Genomic DNA, 26,278 nt, shown 5'->3' with positions numbered 1-26,278 from the left:
GTGTGCTCTCTGTAGCTTTTTAGTCTAAGATGTTTTCAAAGGCAGCCCCACATCACAGTAATTCAAAAGAAGTAACAAGTCATCTGAACTTCTCCCATACATTGTAAAATGGGAAGAAGTATCATGTATGAAATTAAGCCTTGAGTTTATTAGTGAAAACGTGGCTTGAAGGAATGCATATTGAAGACTGAAATAAGTGGAAGCATCTACAGTGGAACTAGGAAATCTGAGTTTATAAACTATACAATTGTAGTCAACCAAGGATGGGACTCTAGTGGAAATCATTAATATGTATACACAGAGTCATTTCAGCTCAGTATTACATAAAATAGGGAAAGTTTAATTTATCCGGGGAAGCCCTGCTCTTGGTTCTGCCTCCCTTCCAGGCATGATTTGCGGAGATGAGAGACAGGGCCCTCTCAGTGGTGGCCCCTCGACTGTGGAACTCCCTCCCTGATGATGTTAAATCACCCCTCCTTTCTGACTTTCCACAAGAGAGTGAAAACATGGCTTTGAGACCAAGCGTTTAAAGAACTTGTGTAAGAGATAGACTCAGAACAATATGCAATGACCATTGGAAAGTCCCAGATTATGCTCCTGGATTACCTATTTAACTTAATGTATTGTTTTTAAATGTTTTAATTATTTATATACTTTTAAATTCTATTTTAATATTTATTAAAGTGAACATTGTATTAAGGGCATCAAATTGTTGCCTGTATGTAAAGCTGCCTTGAGTCCCCTCGGGGGTAATAAAGGCAGGGTAGAAATGTCATAAAGAAAGAAAGAAAGAGATGTAAAGCAATGGCTGGTAATGCGACCAAGCCTTGGCCAGATTTCTGTGCAGGGGCTTGACTTTTAACTGTGTCTGAAGAGTTGCATCAATAAAATATAGCACGTAAGTTATTGTATGTCAGTCTCCTTCCTCACTCTCCCAACTCACTTATTCCTGCACTGGTTTCAATGAGTTCTGATTGATTTACAGCAGGCAATTTGAATTATCATGCTCCACCTGATACGAACTCTCCTAACAACTTGCTTATTTTAATGAGAAGAAAGACAAGGAAATTGTTTTTGATTCTGTTCGTGCAAATAACAATAGCAACAGAATTTAACATATGAAAATATCCTTATCTTGCTTCTGCCTATTATATCAACAGGGATGGATCAGGTTGGTCATTATCATGGCAGGTGTCTGCTGTGTTCTGGTAATTTTTTTAATAGACCACCGTCAGTATATTTTTTAGAAGATGTCGCAACTCAGGCAAACAGTATGTCTCGGGTAAATTGTGCTTCCTCTAGAGATGTGGAGATTAATTGCCTATGAGAAGTTCCATGGTATGCTTGAATAGAGTCTTCTCTACAGCGGGAAACTGCAGTTTATAAACTAAAAAGATTCCATGTATTGTCGAAGACTTTCATGGCCGGAATCACTCAGTTCTTGTGGGTTTTTTCGGGCTATATGGCCATGTTCTAGAGGCATTTCTCCTGACGTTTCGCCTGCATCTATGGCAAGCATCTTCAGAGGTCTGCTGGAGCTGGGAAAAAGGTTCCACTTAGAAAGAAAGCTGGGAAAAAGATTCCACTTAGAAGGGAGAGAATTTCTCCTGCATTAGACATTTGAAAAGCGTAAGCCAGCCACATACTTCCAAAATGTTTTCATGATTAACAGAATAAATTGATTGCAATCACATAATTTTTTAGCCTTGAACTTCATAACCCCAAGAAGATGTACAGTTGATTGTAAAAGCAATTGTTGATATATTCATTAAGAAAATTGCATAGGTATGGGAGACAGACTGGCCCAAATGCAGTTTGTTTTGTTTGTTTGTTTAAAGCAGGGGTCCTCAAACTAAGGACCGGGGGCTGGATACAGCCCTCCAAGGTCATTTACCCGTCCCTCACTCAGGGTCAAACTAAGTCTGAAATGACTTGAAAGCACACAACAACAACAACAAAAACAACAACAACAATCCTATCACATCAGCCAAAAGCAGGCCCATACTTCCCATTGAAATACTAATACGTTTATGTTTGTTAAAATTGATTTTAATTATTGTATTGTTTTAAAGTGTTTTTCCATTACAAATAAGATAGGTGTGGTGTGCCTAGGAATTAATTCATGTTTTTTCAAATTATAATCCGACTCTCCAACAGTTTGAGGGACTGTGATCTGGCCCTCTGTTTAAACAGTTTGAGGACCCCTGGTTTAAAGCATTTATATTCCACCCTTCTCAAACCCTGGTGACGCAGTGTGTTAAACCCCTGTGCCAGCAGGACTGAAGACCGACAGGTCACAGGTTCGAATTCGGGGAGAGGCGGATGAGCTCCCTCTATCAGCTCCAGCTCCTCATGCGGGGACATGAGAGAAGCCTCCCACAAGGATGATAAAACATCAAATCATCCGGGCATCCCCTGGGCAACGTCCTTGCAGACGGCCAATTCTCTCACACCAGAAGCGACTTGCAGTTTCTCAGGTCGCTCCTGACACGACCAAAAAAAAAAAAAACCAAAGGAGACTCAAGGTGGAGCACAACATATATTTGGCATACATTCAATAGACCCCTGTTGCCAATAACCAATTAACTAAATATACATGAACTGACCATCATTAGGAAATGGATAGGAAAGCCATGTTCTTCAGACCAAGGTCTGCTGGTGGAAGAGCAAATTGCATGAATGGTCTTTCTGAACAGACATTGTCTATCTAGGATTTGAAGCAGCAGTAAGACAAATGTGGATCAGCAGGTATTATGAGAGTGTCCCTTCCATCATCTCTTATTTTTGTCTGTAGTTTAGGAATGATGGGAACTAGGGTTCCCAAGTGGAAAACAGAAGAGGGCTCTCATATCTTTGGGTGGGAAATTTCAGTAGCTATCCCTTGTCAGCTTAGGATGAGATTCCCTGTTCTACACAACTATTTAAAAGAAAAAAGTATTTTTTTCACCTGGCAACCGTAATGAAAATCAAAGCTCAACAACATTTTTAAGGGTTACTCTTCCTCTTTTGAAGGTAGTTCATTCAGAAAACGATGATCTACAGTTCAGTGGTTCAATCCCATAGAGAGGCCACACATTGTCTTGAATCTGTGAGATTAATTTTATGCCAATTTACCATTCAGCAATTGGTTCAGGAGATCTACTCAGGAAAGAACCAGAAACTGAATTTAGATTCTTCAGATTCAGTCAGCCTCTGACACAGATATTTAAGCAAATCCGATAAGAAGTATTATGTTTGAAAACAAAATAAACATACAACAAAATCTGTGTTTCTCAAGGAGTCAGATTTTGTGACTAATATATTCTACATGTTTTGTGTTCCCAAAGAAATGGCATAGATTCATAGTTACAATTAATAATATCTCACAACATCTGAGGATGCTTGCCATAGATGCAGATGAAACGTCAGGAAGGAATGCCTCTAGAAACCTACAACAACCCAATTAATAAAGGGTTATGAACTTCAGCAGTTGCTATTTTCTCATTAGTATGTACACCTTATTATGCTTTAATCAATCACTACTATTTGTATATTGTTATAAAAATAAGGGAAGATGGTGTGGTATTGTGGCTTAAGGAATGAACTCGGATCTTGGGAGATTAGGACAGTAGGATACGAAGGTTTGAATCTGCACTCAGTCATGGAAACCCACTAGGTGACCTTGGGCAAGCCACACCCTTTCAGCCTTAGGGGAAGCCAAGGCCAAACCTCTTCTGAATGAATCTGGCCAAGGTAACCCTGTGATAAGTTTGCCTTTGGGTTGCCATAAGTCAGAAATAACTTGAAGGCACAGAACAGAAATAGAAGGTCACACAAGGTCAGCATAGAGGTTTAGTTTTCTTATTAAGTGTCCCTTTGTTTGTGTGTTGTAGCAATTTTTCCCTCTAGGATCCCAAATATCTAAGTAGAATATTACTTAGGAAGCTACCTAGGAATAGGATTTAATCTACAACAGTTGGACTTACTTGCATGCAGTGACCTACCCAGCACATGCTAAGAAAACTTCCTGAAGATGCCATGTCATATGAAGCATGCTTCTGGCCTTGAATCTTTTGAATGCTGGGTTTTGCAGAGCACTACAGGATCCAGTGCACTGGTGGGTGAGATAGGTGGTGCATCAGAGGAAGCACTTGCATGCAAGATTAGTGTTTTCGTAGCTTGTTTTGCTAGACCTGGAATTATGCCTCATCAAGTTGCAAAGAAGACAGTTGATTGCATTATGCTGAGAAGCCTGTTAGAGGTGGCTGAGACCTGCTTCTTTATAGCAGTTGTTGACAAGACAAGCCATGCTGATTGTGTTCCAGGATGTTAGGGAATAATGCAGCCCTTGGTGTTTACTGTCTTTCTTGAAACTTTGTGAAAGATGCTATGAAGGTTGTAGAACAAAGGTGGCTTAGATGGCAAAGGAACAACAAACTGGACAGTTGGGAAACCAGTGGGATTTCTTATAAGAAGTAGAAGGATGTATGGTTTTCACTGTGGTATAGAACAACCTTTCTGTCTTTCCCACAATCCTCCCATATTGTGTAGGCATATTTGGGACAGTTAAAGACAAAAAGCATGCATTGCTGGTTCTTAATTTTTGCCAGTTCCATTCTTAATGCCACAAAGATCCCTAGGTATCAGTCCCTCAAAGAGGAATAGTTAAGCCTCTTTGCCAGAACAGACTCTGGCAGTGCCAGGTTCTCGTCTGATGTTTCATTCCTCCTTTGGCCAGGATGCAAGAAAGATTATTCTCAGTTCAGAATATTGTATGCAACATTCACTTATTTCGCACACAAAATAACATTTTCTGCACAAAAAAACACATTTTCTACAAAAAAAGCCCTAATACTTGATCAAAAACATTCATAAAATGCTATACTTGACTACTACCCGTTTTGTGGAAAATTTCCATTTTTGTATGCAAAACAACATTTTGTGTACAATAAATATTAAAGTGTATAAATATTATAAAATATTGTTTTTCTGTGCATATGATAATTGCGTGTCAGGAGCCCCTGTGCCAGCAGGACTGAAGACTGACAGGTCGCAGGTTCAAATCTCGGGAGAGACGGATGAGCTCCCTCTATCAGCTCCAGCTCCTCATGCGAGGACATGAGAGAAACCTCCCACAAGGATGATAAAAACATCAAATAATCTGGCCGTCCCCTGGGCAACGTCCTTGCAGACGGCCAATTCTCTCACACCAGGAGTCACTCCTGACATGACAAAAAAAATGTGTGTCCAGGAAAACATGTCGATACTTTGTAGATTAATAAGTTGTAAGCTGAGAAGCTTCTCATCAGTCCAGGATTCTCCTTGTCAGAATTTTCTGATCCTCAGGAATACACACTATTTTTCAAATGTTTCTATCCATCTTCATTTACCCAATGGTACCCTATGTTAGCAGGTGTCGGGAATAGCCTGGAGCCACTTATGAGCCACTTTAGGTCTCAATCCTAAGGAAAAAAGCAAAGTACAAGTATATAATAATAACAATAACCGTTCTGGATGGAAGATTCTAGGAGCTGTAGTCTGACAAAGTACCTTGTCCATACTCTCTTTCAAAATATTATTCAGCCTGTAATAATATAGCTACCTTGAGAGTCATTTGACAGAAAGGCATGGGAACATAAATCTTCTAAATAAAAGTATAGACCTTTTGGTGAATGTTTCTGTTTGCACACTTTCCCTTTAAAGGACTGGACAAGCTCTGTTGTCGTCCCTCAGTTCCACTCTTAAATAAAAGGTTAAATTGGATTCTAACTGAATTCATCCAGAGCTTGCTTTATACCTGATTAACTCCTGTTGAGAAACACACCGAGGGTCATTGACAAGAATGGGATTTGAGGGCTACAGTCCAATAACACACTTACTCTTGAGCAGTCTAATTGACTTAAATATGGTGACTGTGGAGCTGCAGATTGCAATCGGGGACTCTCACTTGCTGGGCCCTGCTTTTATCTTGCTTGCTTTTATATTGAAATTAATTACACCAACTGTCCCGTAAAGTCAGAACATTAATAAAGAGAGACAGAAAGAGCAGGAACGGGGCAAATGGGACTTTTAATGTCTTATGTTCTATGGCTAATTCTGTCTAGGTCAGCACTGAAATTGTTCGGTAAATAAAAGAGGGAAGGCACGTTAACATTTACAGTGCTTTTTTCTGGAGAGGTGGGGGGAATGAATTCCTTCATGCTTGCAGTGCTCTCACTTCGGGCTCATTTTAATTCTTGCAATTAAAAAAAAAAGAACAGATACAAATTTTAGCTGTAAACGCCTTTTGTTACATGTTGCCTGTGCAGAAAAAAACATAAAATGGTCACCTCCAGAATTGCAAAGTCTAATATTTGCAAAGGTAAATGCCACACTCAGATTAAACATTTCCAAATACAGCTATTACTATAAGATTTCTAAGTCTCAGTTGTGTGTTAGCCACACTAGGCCACTATAGCTTTTTGCTTTACAGAAGATTCTCCCCTTTTTGAAAGGCTGTCCACTTAAAGTCTGGTTTAAAGTAAAGGATCTTCAAAAGGCAGAGCAGAGGCCTTGGATTTGCCTGACAACAGTTAGCATCTCAAACAAATAGCATCTGCAGACAAGCCTTGCCACAGCTTTTCCCTATCATAGGTCTACACTACAGTTTTATTGAAATCACTGGCATTTCCCTTATATTTATTACTACACCAGTCAAATATTGTGAAAATCTGGGGTTATCCTCTTTTGGGATTTTTTAAAATGAGTAAGAATGTACATAGTATGGGCTGCATGCATCCTCTGCACCTGCTTTTGTGACTTCTGAAGTTACCCACCACACTGAATCCCCTCCAAAACACTTTGAATAATAATATCAATAATAACATTAATAATAATAATAATAATAATTTATTGCCCTGTAAACCTATAGACCTGTACTACTTCTCAAAACCTTCATTTTCATCTGCTAAGACATAATTTTATTTCCTATCACCATTTTGAGATGGATTCCAGAGATGATTTTGGTTTACAGGGGAAGGGGAAGGGTGTCTCTAACAGGCAGGGAGAGGGTGTCTCTAACCATCCATACAGTCTCATTCAGCAAACAAGGAAAGGAGAGGGTATAGGTGAAAAGCAGAATGCTTCAGGAAGGGCTTCTTGTTCAAAGAGCGATGTGGACAACATGTGATGAATGACTTATCCCAAAGGAAACCTACATGGTTGCTGGAGTCTTTTAACATCTACATTTTCCCATGAAGTTTTGAAAGCTTCCTTTCAAGATTATGCTTATGTTGATTTTGGAAAAATAAAACTCCCCCAAAAAATTATAGAGCAAGGAAGTCTGTATTGGGTTGTGGTGTGTTTTCCAGGCTGTATGGCCATGTTCCAGAAGCATTCTCTCCTGACGTTTCACTTGCATCTATGGCAGGCATCCTCAGAGGTTGTGAGGTCTGTATTAGCACGTAATGATCCAAGTAAGCAACCTATTATAGTAGACTGATGTTTTCAATGTTTTTAGACCCAGGCAGCTCTCTCAGACTCCTCCCCTTGGGAATTTATTATTTGTTTGTGTGTTGGTTTTATACTCCACCTTCTTCCAAGTATGGGATCCAAGGTGGTTTCCAAAAATTCAGGATATAATTATCTTAAATTACAATCTCATTTTACAAAGATTTTTAAAAAATATATAGTAAAACTGGGATCAAAACACTTTTCAACTACAGTTATTGTAACATATTAAAATTCTCGGCCTTTTGGCTAAGATCAAGTGTAGTATCTGTTCTTATCAGTTTAACATATTAAAATTAAATACAGAAGATGACTTTGCACATACTATTGCTATATCATTTGCAACACAAAGTCCTTCTTGAGTGAAAAAGAGTAGGAAGGGGGCCAACCAGACTTCAATAATAATAATAATAATAATAATAATAATAATAATAATAATAATAAGCAGCTTTATTTATATCCCGCCCCCTCTCCTCAAAAGGACTCGGGGCAGCTTAACATGCCAGCCTTCTCAATAAAGGACTTTGCTTTATTTTTTTATTCAACAATTCCAGGTTCATTGCCTCTGCTGATAACCTACCATTGAAATATAGCTGACTTATGTAGTAGATATTATTCCATGGGAGTGTGGCATGTAAGCACCTAGAGGTCCAATTCCAGACATCTCTATTTTATTAACCAAATAAAGGAATTTATATCCAGCCTTTCTCCCAGGATGGGCTTCAAGGTGGCTATTTATGGGGGCCAGAATCACCATGTTAGGAGTTGGATCACTTCCCAACATTTTTGCCTCCAGTCCTACTGCTCTCAGTGGGACTGACTCTTCCTTGTGAACTTCTTAACCTAAGCTGAGAATCCAGACACAGCTTCAGGGAAGGAAAGGTCTAAGAGGTCAGGATGCCATAGAAGCCCTGGCTCACAAAAAGTCACCAAAAGACTTCAGGGGGAAAAAAATCAGTAGCTTTAAGACATAACAAGGAAGCTTTTACGTGACCTGTGACTGCATGCATTGCCTTGCTATTGCTGTGTTTAAGAATTTCAGGGAGCCAAGGAAAATTTGAAGTGAACTCATCTGAATGAATAGAAAAAGTCATCTCGTAACTTGGTCTTAGAAATGATACCCAGTGGTTTTGTTTTGCAAAATTGCTTCCCTCTAGTCTGCATGAATATTCCAATTTTGCAATCTGTTAACAGGGATTGTGGTTATTCCTCTTTTAATTATTGTCTGGCAAGCATCGTTAATGAGATAATAATAAAATGCACAAGCTACAGTGTTTCCAGTTGTTTTGTTGTAGCTCTTTCTGAAGGGACGAACCTTCTCCCAAATGGAATGAACAGACCTTTGCCAACATCATCAGGTCCATCCAGTGCAGATGCCGGAAAATGAGCCGCTACAGTGGGGGACCATAAACCTGTTCTATTGTTTATTGATTGGTTTCATTAATCAGCTCCTGGTTCCATCAGCTGCACATTTCCATAAACACAGATTGCTACTGTTGTTGGGATAGATTTGTCTCTCCATCTGCCTTTGTTATATGGGACTTAAAAAATATATACACCATGAGCCAAATCTTGTCTCAAATGAGGAGATATTAAAAAAAAAACCCTCCATTAAAACAAGAGACCAAAATGCAAAATAAAAACAACAAGCCTTGCTTTGTTTTCAGAAAACAAAAACAGCAATAACAGCTGTTACTTACTCTGTGCCTCATTGTTAAGCTTTGACCTAAATTTGTTCTTCCCACCTTTTGTTTCCAGCACCTGGATGTTCTGTAGCTCACTTGTGGTAAGTGGGTTGTTTCAGTGAGGGTGCTTCTTGAGCAGAGTGGATTGCTGCTTCAATGGAGTGAGCTACAGAAGGGTTTCAAGCATGTGAAGAAGAAGCACAAGTGAGTTTAGTGTCAAGAAAGAGACCCAACAGGCTTCTCGAATTAGTTATCAGTTACCTTCTGGCTGCTGGTTTGGCTCATGATGCTCTACCATGGTTAGATGTGCCAAGGCATGGAGAGTACGAAGATGACATGAGACTCACAGGTCAAAAGGTGGGATAGATAAGGAAGGTGAATTGGTAAGAATGGGGAGTGGTGGGACCCGATTTGATAGAAAATTAAGAAGACCAAGAATTGGCTATTGAAGAAATAGAAGGTTGAACTAAAATGGTCTTTGTTTTGATCTACCAGGAGTCTTATGTTCTCAGGCCCCATCTTCACTGCCATATGAAATTGATATTATCTGCTTTGAACTGGATTATGTTATTCTTCACTACCATATAATTCAGTTCAAAGCAGATAATCTGAATTTTATATGTCAGTGTAGAAGGGGCCTCAGTCTCTATTGAATTGATCTGAGTTATACAAAATACTAAGATCATTTGCATATAGAAATTAATAATGTTTGGTTTAGTTTGGTCCACTGAAAATTATATTTGTAAAAGTATCTCCTGCCTAAGGGGTCTTTTTCTAAATTAGGTATAGAACTACTTTGTCAGGGAATTGGAAGAAAGCTTTCTTGTATTTAGAGTTTTCATACAAGATGATCTAGATGACGCTAGATGGGAGGACATTTTTTGCTTGATTTTTGGTTCCCATATGTTATGCTTAAAACAAGGTTCTCATGAGAGAATGTGTTCTCATGAGAAGAGTTGATTACATACTTCAGGCTATCTCAAGATGATATCATCCATTTGGCTGGGATTCTTCTCTGCAAATAGTCAATTAGGTTCCTATTAAGTGCAATCAAAGCAAATATACTAATGAAAAGAAAGCACAGAGCTGTAATTGACTATGCTAAAAATAACTACATCTTCAAAAGAGTTGTTCTGTAATTCTAATATTGAGCCTTTGCCAGAAGGTGATCACCAGCTCTTCTGATCTAACATGTTTCCAATTAATTTGGGATCCTGACATTCCAGGCCTTTGTATCAGGGGTCCCTTCAGGAGTTGTAGGGTCGATTTTCTAACAGAATAGCCCAGAATTGGGCATGTTCCTGACCTGCAAGTGTTTGGAACATGAGGAACCCACAAAACATTGTGAAATAAAGATAAGGGTTCTTGTTATATATTTTTTTTCCAGCTGAAAATTGTAGCGAGATGCAAAGGCCCTTTGGAAGTTAATGGGAGTCCTGCCATGCAGGAACTCTAAAGGTTTAGATGTGGCCAGAAGACCACACAATGTCCATAACTAAAAGGATATGGGAGTTGTGGTCCAACAATATCTGAATAGTCACATGTCTGTGATCTCTGGAATAGATGATCATGTATATTTTGAAATTATCTATATAAATAAAAATATAATGTTTGTTTGTGGGATTAACAGAACTCAAAAACCACTGGACGAATTGGCACCAAATTTGGACACAATACACCTAACAACCCAATGTATGTCCTTCACTCAACAAAATTGATTTTGTCATTTGGGAGTTGTAGTTGCTGGGATTTATAGTTTACCTACAATCAAAGAGCATTCTGAACCCCACCAATAATGGAATTGGACCAAACTTGGCACACAGAACTCCCATGACCAACAGAAATGGAAGGGTTTGGTGGGCAGTGTCCTTTGGTTTTGGAGTTGTAGTTCACCTACATCCAGAGATCACTGTGGACTCAAACAATGATGAATCTGGACCAAACTCTCCACGAATACTCAATATGTCCAAATGTGAACACTGTTAGAGTTTGGGCAAAATAGAATCTTGACATTCGGGAGTTGTGGTTGCTGGGATTTATAGTTCACCTACAATTACAGCACATTCTGAATCCTACCAACGATAGAATTGGGCCAAACCTCACACACAGAACCCTCATGTGGGCCACAGCAACGCGTGGCAGGGGACGGCTAGTAACTAATTAAAATACTAATGGGCTTAATAACTGAGAAGGGGGAAAAACACAGGAGAATAGCTTGCATTCCATGAAGCCTATGAAGCTGGGAAACAGTTACTGTGGTTGAAAAGCCATTGTGTCAGTTCTAAATTCTGCAATGGCTTAGTTTCCCATCTCTGACCACTTTGTCATATGCAAAACCACACTCCGCTCTGACTAAATGTCCCAGGGACGGGTGGTTTGATCCAGGATATGAGGTGCCAAGTGCTGGGTAAGGAAGCAAGGAAGAGAGGTTAATGGTGAAAGCAAACCCCCTAAGATATCCAAGAGTTATACAACATCTAAGAAGGAAGTGATTTTTTAAAGCAAAACCAGAGGAAAAAAATTGCTTTAATTTAAAAGAGCTCTGGGGAGATATAGAAAAAGCTGGAAGAGATAAAGGCTTAGCTTTGTTTTGGAAATTAATCGCTGCTAAGGATAATTGCTTGATATGTACTTTCACCCCCTCAGAATATATGGGGGATGTATTTCTGTACTTTAGGGCAATATGGGATCTTATATAGAGCTAGCGCCAATATCTTTTCTGATCTTGCTGACAACTCAGCTTGGTCCCTGGCTTTAGAAAAAGAAATTAGAAAACCAAATTCCACTTTGCACTAAGCACCTGAAGAAGCTTTTTGTTGGGCAAACTTCTCAAAACTTAGCTAAAAAGTAGGCCCCAATTGATTTAACAATTTAGCTCAAAATAAACAATTTCCATGCTGCTCTTTCATCATAATATTACTTGTATTTCACAAGGGAAGTGGCCATTAACCCTTTGGTTTCAGTATTATCAGTGCTAAAATTAATTGCAGATGACATACTATCCATTCCAACCATTCTTGTTCAATTGGGATCCTCCCTGTTGATTTTTTTCCCAACCTGCTTTCTCAGCTGTGTTCAAAATGCCCAGTTTCTCTTTCATCAACCCACTTTCCCATTTTATTCTTGGCTGCTTCAATTACCGCAAAAAGTTCAAAGTACAAAAAAGTTTGCTCCCAGGAGGAAGAATAGCAGTCTTGCCCCCTTGGTTGCTTAAGGCAAAGCAAACTGCTGCAACCTCTCATGCAATAAAACATTTTATGCTGTGTAATTCCAAATTGGTTCTTAAGGTAAGCAAAAGTAATAGACAAATTATATAAAAAGCAGGGGAGGAGAGGCCCCTGCCAATTTTTTTTAAATAATTATTTGGTTGGCTGATTTTTTTTCCTTTTGTGGGAGTCCTTCATCCCAAATGTCTGCAAATGTGAAGGGCTGACTGTATATACCTTTGATCTCCAGCTGTGCTGTAACTAGACAGCTTGGATTCATTGGTTGCAGCAATGAGTAAAGGGGGATTGTGTCAAAGGGAATCGATAGTACTGTTATACAAGTACCTTGAGGGCATCTCATAGGTCCCCCTTGGTGAAGGTCATAGTAATATGACAAGAGAGGTCCTTGCATTGGTGGTAGTAATGGGATGATAATGGTGAAATTTGTGGCAGCAGAATTTTGACTTCACATCTGCTTGAAAAATGGTGAATGAAGTGTTCCATCTCCCACAGAAGGTACTTTTGGACAGAACAAAAATTCTACTTTCCCACTAAAATTGAGGGAATGCTGAAGGCCAGGCAAAAGAAATCTTCGGGCTGCAGTAAAAGCTGTACTTTTAACCCTTTTGACAGGGAATGGAAATGGGTTCTTGGAGGGAGGGTGGCCACCTGTCCTTTGATGGCCTTCAAGCTTCTTTTCTGGAGGGCATTACAGTCCTTCAGAGAAGCCTGTATATGGGGAGAGAGGAGATACTGCAGAGGAAGGAATGAAATGGTGATAAAGACCATCTCCCCTTTTATCAGCTGCCTGTTTTTCCTGGCATAGAAAAGTGATATGAATGGAAGAAGACCTTCCATGTGCTCATGGACAAAACTCCTTTTGCTTCCATCTGGGCAGTGGCTTGGGAAAAATAGCAAGTTGTGCTATTGTTTCAAGTTTCAAACTATTTACTTTGATTTGGTGTGGTATTGTCTATTTTTCAAAAAAATCTTTAAATAAAACCTGAATTGTTAGAATTGCCCCAACATTTTTAATGACCAGCATCTTCAGTTATTAGCCAAATATAATTTGGATGCTGCAATATCATTGCAAAGGGGAAAACCCTTATGGGCAGGGAAAAGGAGATTTTTCTCATTATGTACTGTATTCTGTTGTGCCATGATTAAATCTCTGTGTGAGGTGCTTATCTAACCAAAAGGGACAGGTGGATGGTCAATAAAATATAAACTTGATTGTTCCCCCTGAATGATCCTAATAAGGCAGTAATCTGTAAAGTGACATTATTAGCAGTGAATGTGATTAAGATTAGATTGCATATGGTAAGCAAGTAGCTATTAGACCATAGAAGCAATTATCATTGTAATAATTCTACAAATGCCCAGTAGAGTAGTTGTTTTGAACTTTATTAAAGCCAAGTCAAATTATATGGGGTACCTGTCGAGTTATAGTTTCATACTTATAATAAATAACATTATTATTTTTAGTAGTAGTAGTAGAAGGAGGAGGAGTAGGAGTACATTTATTTATACTCTGCTTTATCTCTCCTGCAGGAGACTCGAAGTGACTTAACATAAAAGCCTCAGCATATAATTTAAAATATACAAATAGGCAAACATTAAAACAGGATTAAATATAAACAGTATTTAAAAACCATTAAAACATATTCAAAGCAGGCAATAAAGCACTCCAAAATTAAAATGAAACTATGATAAAGCAACTCCTGTTTTCCTAAGGAGCTGTACAGAATTTGCTGACATTTAGAATTAGGGAATCTTCTCAAACACTGGCCAGACTTCTTCGTAATATAACAATCATAACTAATACTTGTTTTTGTGTCAGGGAGACCATTTCACGAGGATTTGTCTGACCACTTTTGACATATTGTACAGGAATTTGCTTGCAATGAAAAAAAATGCCTAGTGATCCATCTTGCAGAGTTTTGTGATCCCGTGCTATTTACCCTTGTGGATCATATTTAAGTCTGGCCCCTGTCACCAAGGAATAGCTAAGCTCTTGGGAGGTTGACAAGTGAGTTGGTTTCCAAAACCAGTTGGGCGAGTCTCCCCATCATGATTGGCACTAATTGGGCCCCTTCTTGTCAGTCTTGGGAAGGAAGATGAAGGCTCTATCAAGCAGGCTCTTCCCTCCCCCCTTCAGTCCTTTTCCATCTTCTGTGTAGAGCAAAGGAATTTAGGAGTCTGGCAGCAATGCTGGTTAGATTGCAAGGACCTCAGAATAAAAGAAGTTCTGGACATCCTTTATCCCTGAATTTTTACTAGCTTTCATGTTATTCAAGGACAGCTTGAGTCTCCTCTTCTTCTGATGAAGCAGTTGTTGTGTATTGTAGCTACTATTTGCCCTTTGCTTTCCTCCACTGCTGTCATTTCTCCCTTCCAAGGATCTGGGGAGAGCTAGTCCTGGAGGTAAAGGTATGGTGCTGCAAATTAGGGAAGCTTGTCTACCTTCATCCTTAACTAGAGCAGTGGTTCTCAACCTATGGGTCCCCATGTGTTTTGGCCTACAACTCCCAGAAATTTATTTATTTACATTGTTTCTACCTTCTCACCCCCAAGGGGAGACTCAGGGCGGCTTACATGGACAACAATTCAATGCCATAATATCAATAAAACAACATACAATCAAATACATAGAAAATTAACAATAACATTAATTAAAATCACATACTCATATACTAACAGAGTCGCCTAACCAGAATCGCATATCCGTTTCAAATTGTCATAATCCTGTGGTCCGGTTCAGTGTCTAAATGCAGCTATGCCCACTAGCCAAAAGTCTGGCTCCAAAACCACAACTTTAGTTTTTTCCTAAAAGTGAGGAGGGAGGACGCTGATCTAATCTCACTGGGGAGCGAATTTCACAAGTGGGGGGCCACCACTGAGAAGGCCTTGTCCCTCGCCCCCACCAGACGCGTTTGTGACTCCGGTGGGACCGAGAGCAGGGTCTCCCCAGTAGATCTTAAATTACGAGGTAGAACGTAGAGAGAGATACGTTCGGATAAGTAAGCTGGGCCGGAGCCACTTTTCCAGCTATTAGGATTTCTGGGATTTGAAGGCCAAAACATCTGGGGACCCACAGGTTGAGAAGCACTGGAGGAAAGGAGTTGATTGCTTACACTGTTTTCATCTATAGCTGCCTGCTCTTGCCTGTCCTATCTCAATGTGTACCTGCACCATTCAAATTTCATTCATTTCCTGACATCCTTTCATTTGTTCTTGGGTAAACTGATTTCATAGAGCCAACAGGGTGGAATGATTTGAGTGTTGGACTATGTGTCTAGGGACCAGGGCTTGAGTCCTTGCTCAGTCATGGAAATCCACTGGGTGGTCTTCCTCTCATCCACAGAGGAACAAATCTTGCCAAGAAAACCATTTGATAAGTAGCTACAACAAAAGCTGACTTGAGTAGGCTTTTGCTGATGGGAAGAATTCCTTCTGACTCCAGAGAATGGAAATGTTACTTTAGGGACTGCAATTCCCATAGCTGTGCTGGCTATGGGTTTCTGGGAATTGTGGTTCAGAATATGCATCTTCCCTGCAGTCAGCTCCTTCCTTCCCTTCTATTTACATCAACCTTTCAGATACTACTTTCAAATAAAGTTTTGCCTTTTCTTTTTAATGTGTTTTAAAATGACCTTGGTCTCAGAGCTTGGGCACATGATCAGTTAGCTAGATCAGTTTGTCTATATAGCATTAGGATGTCTTCCTACTTATGACATGATCCTATGTTGAAAGTGTGGAAAGCATGTAACCCTTCCTTTGTTGTTTGACCACAACCTCCGACCAAACTTGCCAGTATAGTGATTGTGTGGGATGACTGCAGATATGGTCCAACGAGGCCTGGAAGTGAACGCAGAATCACGATTGCTGCATTTTTGGTTGGAATCTAGTACAGGAAAGAAGCAGTTGCAATCAAGGGAACATGTAGTACCAAAAAATGTTGCAAGCGTAGAATATTAAACATGATCTGTTGTGGTTGGGGGAGAAATTTATCCTGTACCAAAATCACTAGTGTGCACCTCAAAATCAAAACAGGGAGAGATTAGATGTATATATTAAAGATCTGATGTGTCTCATTCTCAGGCCAGCATGTTTTAGTGTTGAGAAAAGTAATTCCTAGGGATGAATTGGTGAAGATCCATAAATGGAAAGCAGCTATATAAATGCAAACACTTTACTTGGCATTTAGATATAAGGTGATATTCCATTATTGGCTCTCCCAAAATAGATAGGAATAGTTCTTAGAATTGCAGAGTTTCCTTTCAATGGCTCAGTTTAATTGTCAAGATTATTTTAGGAGTCATTTTTCTCTCTCTCCAAAAAATGTCTTCCAGATGTCCCCTGGATGACAGCATAGCCTAGCATCAAGGAGTGCTTTATTGCCTACTTTAATGAAAACTTGCCACATAGCATTAAGGCAAAAAATCTATTCTGAAACAAGATTTGTAGGATATCCCTGTTTGCCACCGAGTCTTATTTCATATGGACAAATAATGATAGGTTGCCTGTATTTTTCCCTCTGTGGGTATAATGAGTAAGGAATTTTGCAACACGGTTTTTCCAATAGATATTCAGCTACAGAAACAGATAATGTTAGCCAGGACATCCAATCACAAGTGAAATATAACAAGGTGTATTGTCTTGATTTGAATAGAGCATACTTCCAGACCATGATGTTTTGGAGCTCTTTCCAGCAATGTACTTGGTTTGATGCAGAGTGGGGAGTAAATCTGGAACAGGCAAGGGCAAGGGCAAGGTCATGTTTTGCAATGAAATAGGATGCACAACTACTGTGGCAATTATAAATTTAGGACCGATGTGGACAACTAGATTGCATCTGAAGCAGGTATGGGCAAATGTCTGCCCTCCAGTAGGCTGTTAGTAATTGTGAGAGTTGAAGTTCAAAATACCTGAAGGACTGAAGGTTCCGAGTGCCTGATCTGAAGGGATCAACTAAGTTAGTAGCAGATCTGGAACCCATTTGGCTTATCTGTTTCATTCCATTTCTCAAAACAGCAAGGGCCCAGCTGTCACAGAATTGCATCTGAAAAGGGACCACATGACATCCAATAATGGCTTCTCCTCCCCTATTCAGCATCACAGTTGAATCTTTTTTATTTTCCTTTATCTTCCTGATTCTTTTTATTTAGTGGGACTGACTGCAAGTTGGGGACCTGAGGGGCGATGGGTGGGATATGCATGCATTTGGGGGCTTGGAGACTGAATCGCCCTTTTAACTTCTTTTTCTCCTCCCCTCCTCTCCTTCAGAAAATACTTCTAAAAGATAACAATTATTATTAATAATAGTAATTCTAGCAAACAAAAAGAGAATCCTACCTCTATTCTAGAGTAGAAACAGCTTTTAGCAAAACCCAAGCAGAAAGGAGATTGCCAGCACCAGGCAAAACAGAGGGGATTTTTAAGGTAGTCCAGGGAGGATAGGATAGCTCCACTGAGCTCCAGGTCATCACTTTTAAGTTCCTTCCCTGGGCCTCCTTAAAAATGCCTTGGAAAGCTGCATGGCACACATGCCTGCCTGCCAAAGAGAAAGGATCACAGAAAGAAGTATCTTAACCCAAATCTAAACATGACTGACTCTTTTAATGGATGAAGCTAACAATGAATATTTTATTGTAATTTATTGAAGAGCTATATTTTTACATCTTATACAGATTAAATTGTCTGTATGTTCCTTGATGCTTTACTGTTTGACTCATTTTATTAGCCAATGTATTTTATTCTGTTTTAATTATATGTATAAATGTATTCATGTTTTTGACGGCACTGAATGTTTGCCATTTTATGTTTTTTTATTTTTTTATTTATTTAAAACCTTTGCATCCCGATCTTCTCTACCTCCATAGAGGGATTCAGACCGGCTAACAGCAAGGATTCAATGCTAACAATATGGTCTAAAACATCATACATCAACAATGAGATTAAAAACATATAAAATAAATACATATATGCCAATTCGCAAAGATAAAATGTCCAACTCAGTCTGCATATGTGGTCGATAGCTTTGGTCAATTGCTGGTCTCAGCCATTATTCTAGGAATGCCTTTTCCAAAGCCAGGATTTCATTAGCTTCCTGAAGGTCAGGAGGAAGGGAGTAGATATGATCTCATTCGAGAGGGAGTGCCATAGCCGGGGGGGCCACCACCGAGAAGGCCTTGTCTCTCGTTCCCACCAGACACGATTGTGAAAATGCTGGGACCAAGAGCAGGGCGCCTCCAGAAGATCTTAACAGCCCTGATGGTTCATAGGGGAGAATACGTTCGGATTCTTGATTCAAATTGGCAATTAGAAGCAGTTTGTAATTTTAAGAACAAGTACCCAGGTTTGCTTATTTTTCCTCTTTCCTCCCCATCACCTTTTTATTATTGTGCTCTGTTGTTTATATTGTAAGCTTGGGGGCAGGGACTGTATTGTTTGTTATTGATTTTGAGCAAGTCTTTTCAGTTGAAGAGCGAAGTTTAAACATGCTTTAAATAAATAAAAAGCCACAAAACGGTGACTAAATGATGATAGTGCATTTGACATAACATGCCAAATGCTTCCTTTTAAAAATATGTTCCTTTTTTCTTTCTCCTTTCTTTACTTTTTTGGAAATCAGCCTCTTTTTAGTCAGTGACAAGTTGGTCACAGGTGGTAAATTGTAGGGAAATGCTTCATTTGGATGTGCACTCAAGGGAATTGAAGATGTCAGGCTGTTCAGAACTGGTTGGGATGAACTAGCTAAATAGTTACTTGCTAGGAACATGATGCACCATGTTCCTGCTCTTTTTCTATATAAATATTGCTGAATCTTTTCTAAAAGGTTTCTTTAATTGAAGCATTAGAAGATTACACCTGTTCCAGTTTGCTTTGAGTGATGAGTCATGTGTCAGGTTTCGCTGTACTCAGAGCTTGTTCATAGGATGCGAATTGGCTCTCATTTAAAGAAACATCTGCTTGCAGAAGTGGTCAAATTGCACAAGTAATACGAGTAGTATAAGACAGCAGAAGCATTTTTACAAATTGTACAGATTCTGTGAGCAAGGCACCTGGGGAGGGCAATTATCTTTGCTCAGAAAACAGCTCCTGCATCTTCTGTAAACTAGTTTGTGGAGGGTTACATTGCCTTCCAGAATCCTTGCCCATAAAGAGTGCCATTAGCTCTTCTGGGTTATCCCAAATAGTCCAAACAACCAAAGATAGGGTATTTGAAATTCAAGATGATCAGTATGTTCCCTTGGTTATGTATGTGTTATGGCGGTAAACGTGGAGTACATCTACACTTGTCAACCTGGAGATTCACCACACATTGACTCTCACTTTTGGGTTTATAGCATACTTTTGAAGTCCTGCCTTATATAATCATTGGTTGTTTTGCTTGCTTGTTTGCATGCTGCAAGTCACTTCTGGTCGCTCTAGAATGAGAAAATCAGCCATCGACAAAGACGTTGCCCAGGGAATGCCCGGATGTCTTGCAATCCTGCGAGGAGGCTTCTCTCATGTTCCCCCGATACTGCACCACCTGACATCCGCAGGGAAGTAGCAGCCAATAGTGAAAGGACCAAGGCAGTGACATCTCCAGCCCTCCCCCTGTTAGGGTATCAGCCAGCACGTCAACTACTTAAATCAAGAAATAGTTTTCTAAGATCTACAGAGACGCTCGCTGGAACACCACAGCAAGTGAGAGTCCAAAAGTGGCAGGCTCAAACCCAGAACCTCAATCAATGGCTGATACCAAATGAGAGACTCCCTCCTGGGCACACAGAAAACTGGGCGACTTGGAGGGCGCTGAACAGACTGTGCTCTGGCACCACGAGATGCAGAGCCAACCTTAAGAAATGAGGTATTTTTCAGTGTTTTTATGAGTGACGGTCACTCATTGGCCTGATAGGTGTTTTGTGTCCAAATTTGGTGTCAATTTATCCAGTGGTTTTGGAGTTATGTCAATCCTACAAACGAACATTACATTTTTATTTATATAGATGACATAACTCATAGTAAAGGACACTGGTACAAAAGGGGGCTTATATTTTTGGAATTGATCTGAGGCTCTAACCATTATAATCTGGACTTTTTCACCAGTCCTAAGATTTTCTCCATCCTGCTTTAGTGTAACAGGCAGGTGGTGTTGCTGTTGATTATCTAGGGAGAGAAAATCAAGCTATTGGGAAGTTTTATAGAGCTTTTCCAATAAACTGGTTTTATCGCACTGCCTGCCAAAAACTCAGACTGATGTGATGTGCTCATATTACCTTTAGTAACTATGTTGGCCTGAAGTGCACATATTTCCAGGTGGTTCACTAACTATTGAACCTGCATTATTGGCAGATGTGTGATACAAGCCAGAGAGTAAACACAAAGGAGCAAAGCCAGGCAGTGGGAAGTAAAGAAGTCAAGACACAGAAACATACCAGAGCCGAGATGACCTATTTACCCAGGCAAAATTCCAGCCAAAAAAGGAAGATGTGTTCAGCATAGTCCAATGTCCATGCTGAAACATTTCAGTGCCTACAGGATGTTACAAGCTGTCTCACAACAAGACAACTGTACATTAAAATGAAGGGACTCGGATCTGTTTTTGTCTGTCATTAGCCTTAGACAACAAATCTCATTATTTAGACTCACAAGTTCCCAAGTGTGAAAATGTACTGGAAAATGTACTTCTGATGACCAGCAAACATGTGTGTTTAATTGTAATTCTGCAGAAGTGACTGGTATCCTGCTTGCCATAAAAGTCACATAACACTTACTAAAACTATGATGGCTGCTAGTGAACACTTAAGAGAGTAGGACAAAAGCTACAACAAATTCCAAAATCTACAAGCAGTGAAATCTTTATTTGGACCCCTGGATCTGTTTCCTGGGTAGAAATCTATATCTAAAAAGACCAACAGAGACAAACTGTTTCAATCAGAGTTAGTGGAAGCATCACAGGAATATCCATAGGCTTGCTTTGGGCAATATTGATAGAAAATGAACTCTTTTAAGAGCATGTTTAGTGTAAGCAAAGGGAGAGAGGGCTTCCTGAAAAATAAACAGTACACATGACCTGAAATAATAGGAGGCACATGAATAGAGTTATGGAACTGCTTCAAATGGTAAATGCTAGGAAGCAGCAACGGCAGGTCCTCAACTGTTCCTCTTGAGCTCCTGGCCATCCCGCTGTCTCAGATGGTAGAGCTGTATGTACCACACAGCCATTAAAAAGGGGTGGCCGTTTTGAAGAGCACAACTAGATTAATCACTTACTTCCACTGATGGGTTACTGCAAATCAGGTTATACTTTTGGACTCCCTATGAAGATTTTCAAGGTGCCACTGCCTTGTGCCTCTGATTTTCTGAGCGAATAGGACCCCTGCTCATGATAGACATTCTGCTGATACTAAGTATCTCTTTTCTTTGCTGCTCTCTGATTGCCAAGAGGCCAGGTTTTTAGAAAGAAAGGAGTTGATGAAGGTCTTACTGGCCTTGGTTTCACACACACAACCTTTGGGACAACAAGTATCCACAAGTCAGTGAATCCATCATGTGAATGTATGAGTTGGAAAGAAGCCTATAAATGTGGCATTGCTGAAGTTAAACTGGATTATGAACATGCATTTTTTAAAAACTAGATGTGCCATCAGAAAGACATCAAAAAGTGATTTGTTTTTTTCCCCTGTATTTGAGATGCTGTCTCTTCAGGGGATTGATTTTCTCCCTCGCTCTGCACTCTCCACATTAGTGTGCTTATTGTCTAGCCTCAAAGTGAGATGATGGCTAATGACACATTAATGAAAGCATATTAACTAATAGCACATTTTAAAAAAACAATGCTTCATTAATATTTTCCCCTCCTAGATCCAACAAAAGCCTCTAGGTATATGTTACAAAACAACAAGTACTACTCACTTCTTTCAGTTACTCATATTGCCACCTTGTGTTTGTATTTTGTTTTCATTTTTGTACCTCAGTCGTGCCATAGATCATACTTTCTCTTTGCCCCCAAACACCTCCTGTACCCCATACACACATGCACATGAACATAAAAGTACATTTTAAAGGCTCCTTTTTATTAAACAAAAATAATAATATATGCACAAAACAGCTAGATTGGTCAAAAGCAGGGGCGGTTCATCCATTATGCGAAGTAAGCAGTCGCAGAACACTTTTTTTGCCAGGGGGGCAGAGCTGACTCTGTAAATACCCCTCGATTGCCACTTGAGGAGCGCTCCCTCAGTTCACAACAGCCCTAGCAGTCCGGGGGGAGCCTCAGCTTTCTTGCCTCACTGCCTCTTCCCAAAGGGGCTGGGCCCTTGAGCCTCGCCTAGCCCCTCTCATTCGTGCTCCACCCGGCCACCGGGTGCACGAGCAGAGCTGGCGCTCAATCATTCTCTGCGTTCGATCCCTTCCCCATGACCGGCTCCCTTTCCCGATCCCCTGGCACTCCAGCCGCCTCCTCTCCTCTCCCCAATCCGCGGGTGGGCCAAGGGGCGGAGCCGCCATACCTGGCCCGCTTCGGGTCCGGAGGCATGTCTGAAGACCCCAGCGTGCGCACCAAAAGTTGCCTCTTCTCCTGTCTTTCTCTTCAGCCATTGGGACCAAGAAAGAGAGAGAGAGAGAGAGAGCCCCTCCAGCTGGAGGTATCTCCCACCTCTGCTCCCTCCTTTGTTTTTGTGCCTACCTTTAGGAAAGGTGGGCATCTCCACCTCTCTCTCTCTCTCTCTCTCTCTCTCTCTCGGTCCCAATGGCCTCTGGTCAAAAGTTTGCCAATCCCTCTTTTTTTTTGTTTTTGTTGTTTGAAAATGGCACACACACATATACAAAAGTCCATGAAAACCTCCCCTTACCAATTACTTCTGTTTTCAATTAAACTCAAAATAGTGTCAAAGCAATGTCACATCTGGTCACTATTTGGAAAGGGACTGCAGAAGGAAACAGCGATATTTGTGCCGACAGCTGCATAGAGTCTGAGAGGTCTGTTCAGCTGCTCATTGGGGTACAAGGGAGAATGACATCTCCGGCTCCTTTCCACCAATGACCAAAGCAGTGCCCATCAAAAGCAGAACATCTGCCAAAATTACTCTTTGTGGCCTCTCTTGGTGAAGGTAAGGAATCTGAAAACATCTTTCTTGCACCCCAGTTATCAGTTGAACAGACTTCCTTTGCACGATGTGGCTGCTGGCTGTTAGGGTGAGCTTAGGAGCTCCGACCAGAAGGCATTATGTATGTGTAACTAATAAATCAGCATAGGATATTGGTGTATGTTTTCTTTAACCATGCTCTCTGACAAAAATGCCTTCAATAAGTTTTGCTTCCACTCCACCCCATCTCAATACTCCTGTTTCTGCCCAGCATTGCTCCAACCCTTGGCCTCATACCAGCCTCCAAATTCATGAAAAGAACAAAATGACAGCCTGAGTAATGAGAGAATTTCCCCTAGTGGTATTTCCTTTCTGCTGGAAGTGTTTTCTTATGTGCGCAACAGACATTTGGACTATTGTTTGTTTCTTGTTGATCTGAGAAAGAGGTGGAATAAAAGCGAGAGTGAAATGTGAAGGATATTGCTTTTGCAATATTGTTCTTCTTCCTTGCTTTCCCACAGCACCATCCTTTTCTCTCTTGCCATGGGGAAAGTGGGTGGTTATTAGAAGGGAGGGGGGTTGGAGAAGAACTGCCAAATGGAACTCATATTTACTCTGACTTGAATACCTTTCTAAATGCTTAAATGCATGAATAATCTTTCCCATTAATTAGAGATGCTGAAATATCAGTGAGCAAATGCAACCCCGCCTCTCCCTGCCCTCATGAAAGGGTAAAGGCAAAGAGCCACTTCAAATGAGTTGATGGGACTGGGAACACAGACAAGAAGGGTCCCTTCCTCCCCCTCCTGACTATTCAGAATGTCAACTGGAAACAAAGCAGAGTTGTTTAATGGCAGCTTCTCTTTGCAAGGCCTAAGGTGCAGAAACAGGACCATCCACCAACTAGGAGAATTCAAGAGAGTTAATATTTCCCCCCATACAAAGAAAAATGTTTAGACAAGGAGCTGTGTTGTATCCCTCCAACTGGCTTGCTAACTTCTGGAGGACTATCCAGTTGTTTAATGGCAATTTCTCTTTGCAAGGCCTAAGGTGCAGAAGCAGGACCATCCCCCAACTAGGAGAAATCAAGAGAGGCATTCCCCCCCCCCCCCATAAAATGAAAAATGTTTAGACAAGGAGCTGTGTTGTATCCCTCCAATTGGGCTGCTGACTTCTAGAGGACTATCCAGTTCAGTTGAGCTAGCCATTACTATTCCATCTGACCTTCAACATGAATTTACCAAAGGCTTCAAGGTATTTCACCTTCTGCTGTGGCTATTGCCATGGCACATGTTTCTAGATTCGAGACAAAGTAGCATGAACAGTGGGTTACATACTGGCCCAAGACCCACTCTTGTGGCCTTTGAAGCATCTCATCAGAACACCATTCGGCTGTTCCCACACCTCATCTTTTAAAAATCACACAAATTTGATCAACTTTTTCTGACAAAATATGCAAAAAGCTTCCCAATTTTGCAAAGATGTAAAGAAGACCCCACTCACTCCTCAAAAAATCTCACAGTGCCATATTAAACCACAATATCTGTTTTTTCTCTGCAATCTCTCTCAAAATAGTGATGGATGTTCCCAATTTTCCATCTCCCTGTTAATAGAGGGAGAAAAACAGCTACTTGATCTTGTTGTAGGATGCGGAAGAGGCAACCCAAGTGGCAGGCCCGTAGCCAAGATTTTGATTCGGGGGGTGCTGAGTTGTATTTGGGAGGGGGGGCTGAGTTTGATTCAAAGGGAGGGGCTCAGGATCTACCCTAGCAAACCTTTTGTATCGTTATCCCAATAGCCCCATGCATATGGGAGATATTGAGCATGGTGATCAGATCATGATATGAATAAACATAACAGTTTAAATAATGTACCAGTAAGGCCTTCTCGCAGACCACCCTGAGAATTTGGGGGGGGGGGCTGAAGCCCTTCAAGCCCCCCGGCTATGTGCCTGCCAAGTGGGGTACTGAAGAAATGGACATGAAAGAATACTCCCCTATATTTTACAAATGAAAACAAGGACAAGAAACATAAGAATGTGATTTTACCAAGTTTCTCTAAGGCAGGGGTCCTCAAACTTTTTAAACAGAGGGCCAGGTCACAGTCCCTCAAACTGTTGGAGGGCCGGATTATAATTTGAAAATAAATAAATAAATAAATTCATATGTACACTGCACATATCTTATTTGTAGTGCAAAAAAACAACAACTTTAAAACAGTCCAATAATTAAAATGAAGAACAATTTTAACAAATGTAAACTTATTAGTATTTCAATTGAAAGTGTGGGCCTGCTTTTGGCTGATGAGATAAGATTGTTGTTGTTGTTGTTGTTGTTGTTGTTGTTGTGTGCTTTCAAGTCATTTCAGACTTAGGTTGACCCTGACTGAGGGCCGGTAAATGACCTTGGAGGGCCGTATCTGGCCCTCGGGCCGTAGTTTGAGGACCCTTGCTCTAAGGGGTCAACATTTCTGGATATTTGCACTTTTTCTAGTCACCAACTCAGTAGCCTCATTTCATCCCTTGGCTGTACAGAATCCATGTTCCAGCCGTATATTACATGACATAGACTAATGACAGCTATGACCATTCCCCTCACCTTTTATTCCTCGGAGCTTTTGCCCTCAGCAGTTCTTACTGAGCACTGAATTTTTTTCCATGTTGCGAGAAGCAATTATTAACACACACACACCTTTTAAAATTATTTATTTGATTAGATGTGTTTGCAAAATATGTATGCCATGGTCTCATCATTCATATTTTGCAACTGGTTATATCTTTCCTGATGTATCCATTTTTGTTCGCATTAGAGAACATAGCAAGATTTGGAAAAGAGTGATAAGT

At 40.3% G+C, this 26,278-nt stretch overlaps 1 protein-coding gene and 1 pseudogene across 3 annotated transcripts in view; both read left to right on the top strand.

Annotated features, from left to right (window-relative positions):
• The window catches only part of KIRREL3 (kirre like nephrin family adhesion molecule 3), a 952,985-nt gene that overhangs the window by 232,226 nt on the left and 694,481 nt on the right, over window positions 1-26,278 (top strand). The window lies entirely within an intron of this gene.
• On the top strand, window positions 7,697-7,808 carry LOC132782829 (U2 spliceosomal RNA; annotated as a pseudogene).

Source organism: Anolis sagrei, chromosome 7, assembly GCF_037176765.1.
Source record: "Anolis sagrei isolate rAnoSag1 chromosome 7, rAnoSag1.mat, whole genome shotgun sequence".
Classification (NCBI taxonomy): domain Eukaryota; kingdom Metazoa; phylum Chordata; class Lepidosauria; order Squamata; family Dactyloidae; genus Anolis; species Anolis sagrei.
Note: the sequence above shows the minus strand (reverse complement) of the source record. Positions and strands in the feature narration are given on the sequence as shown.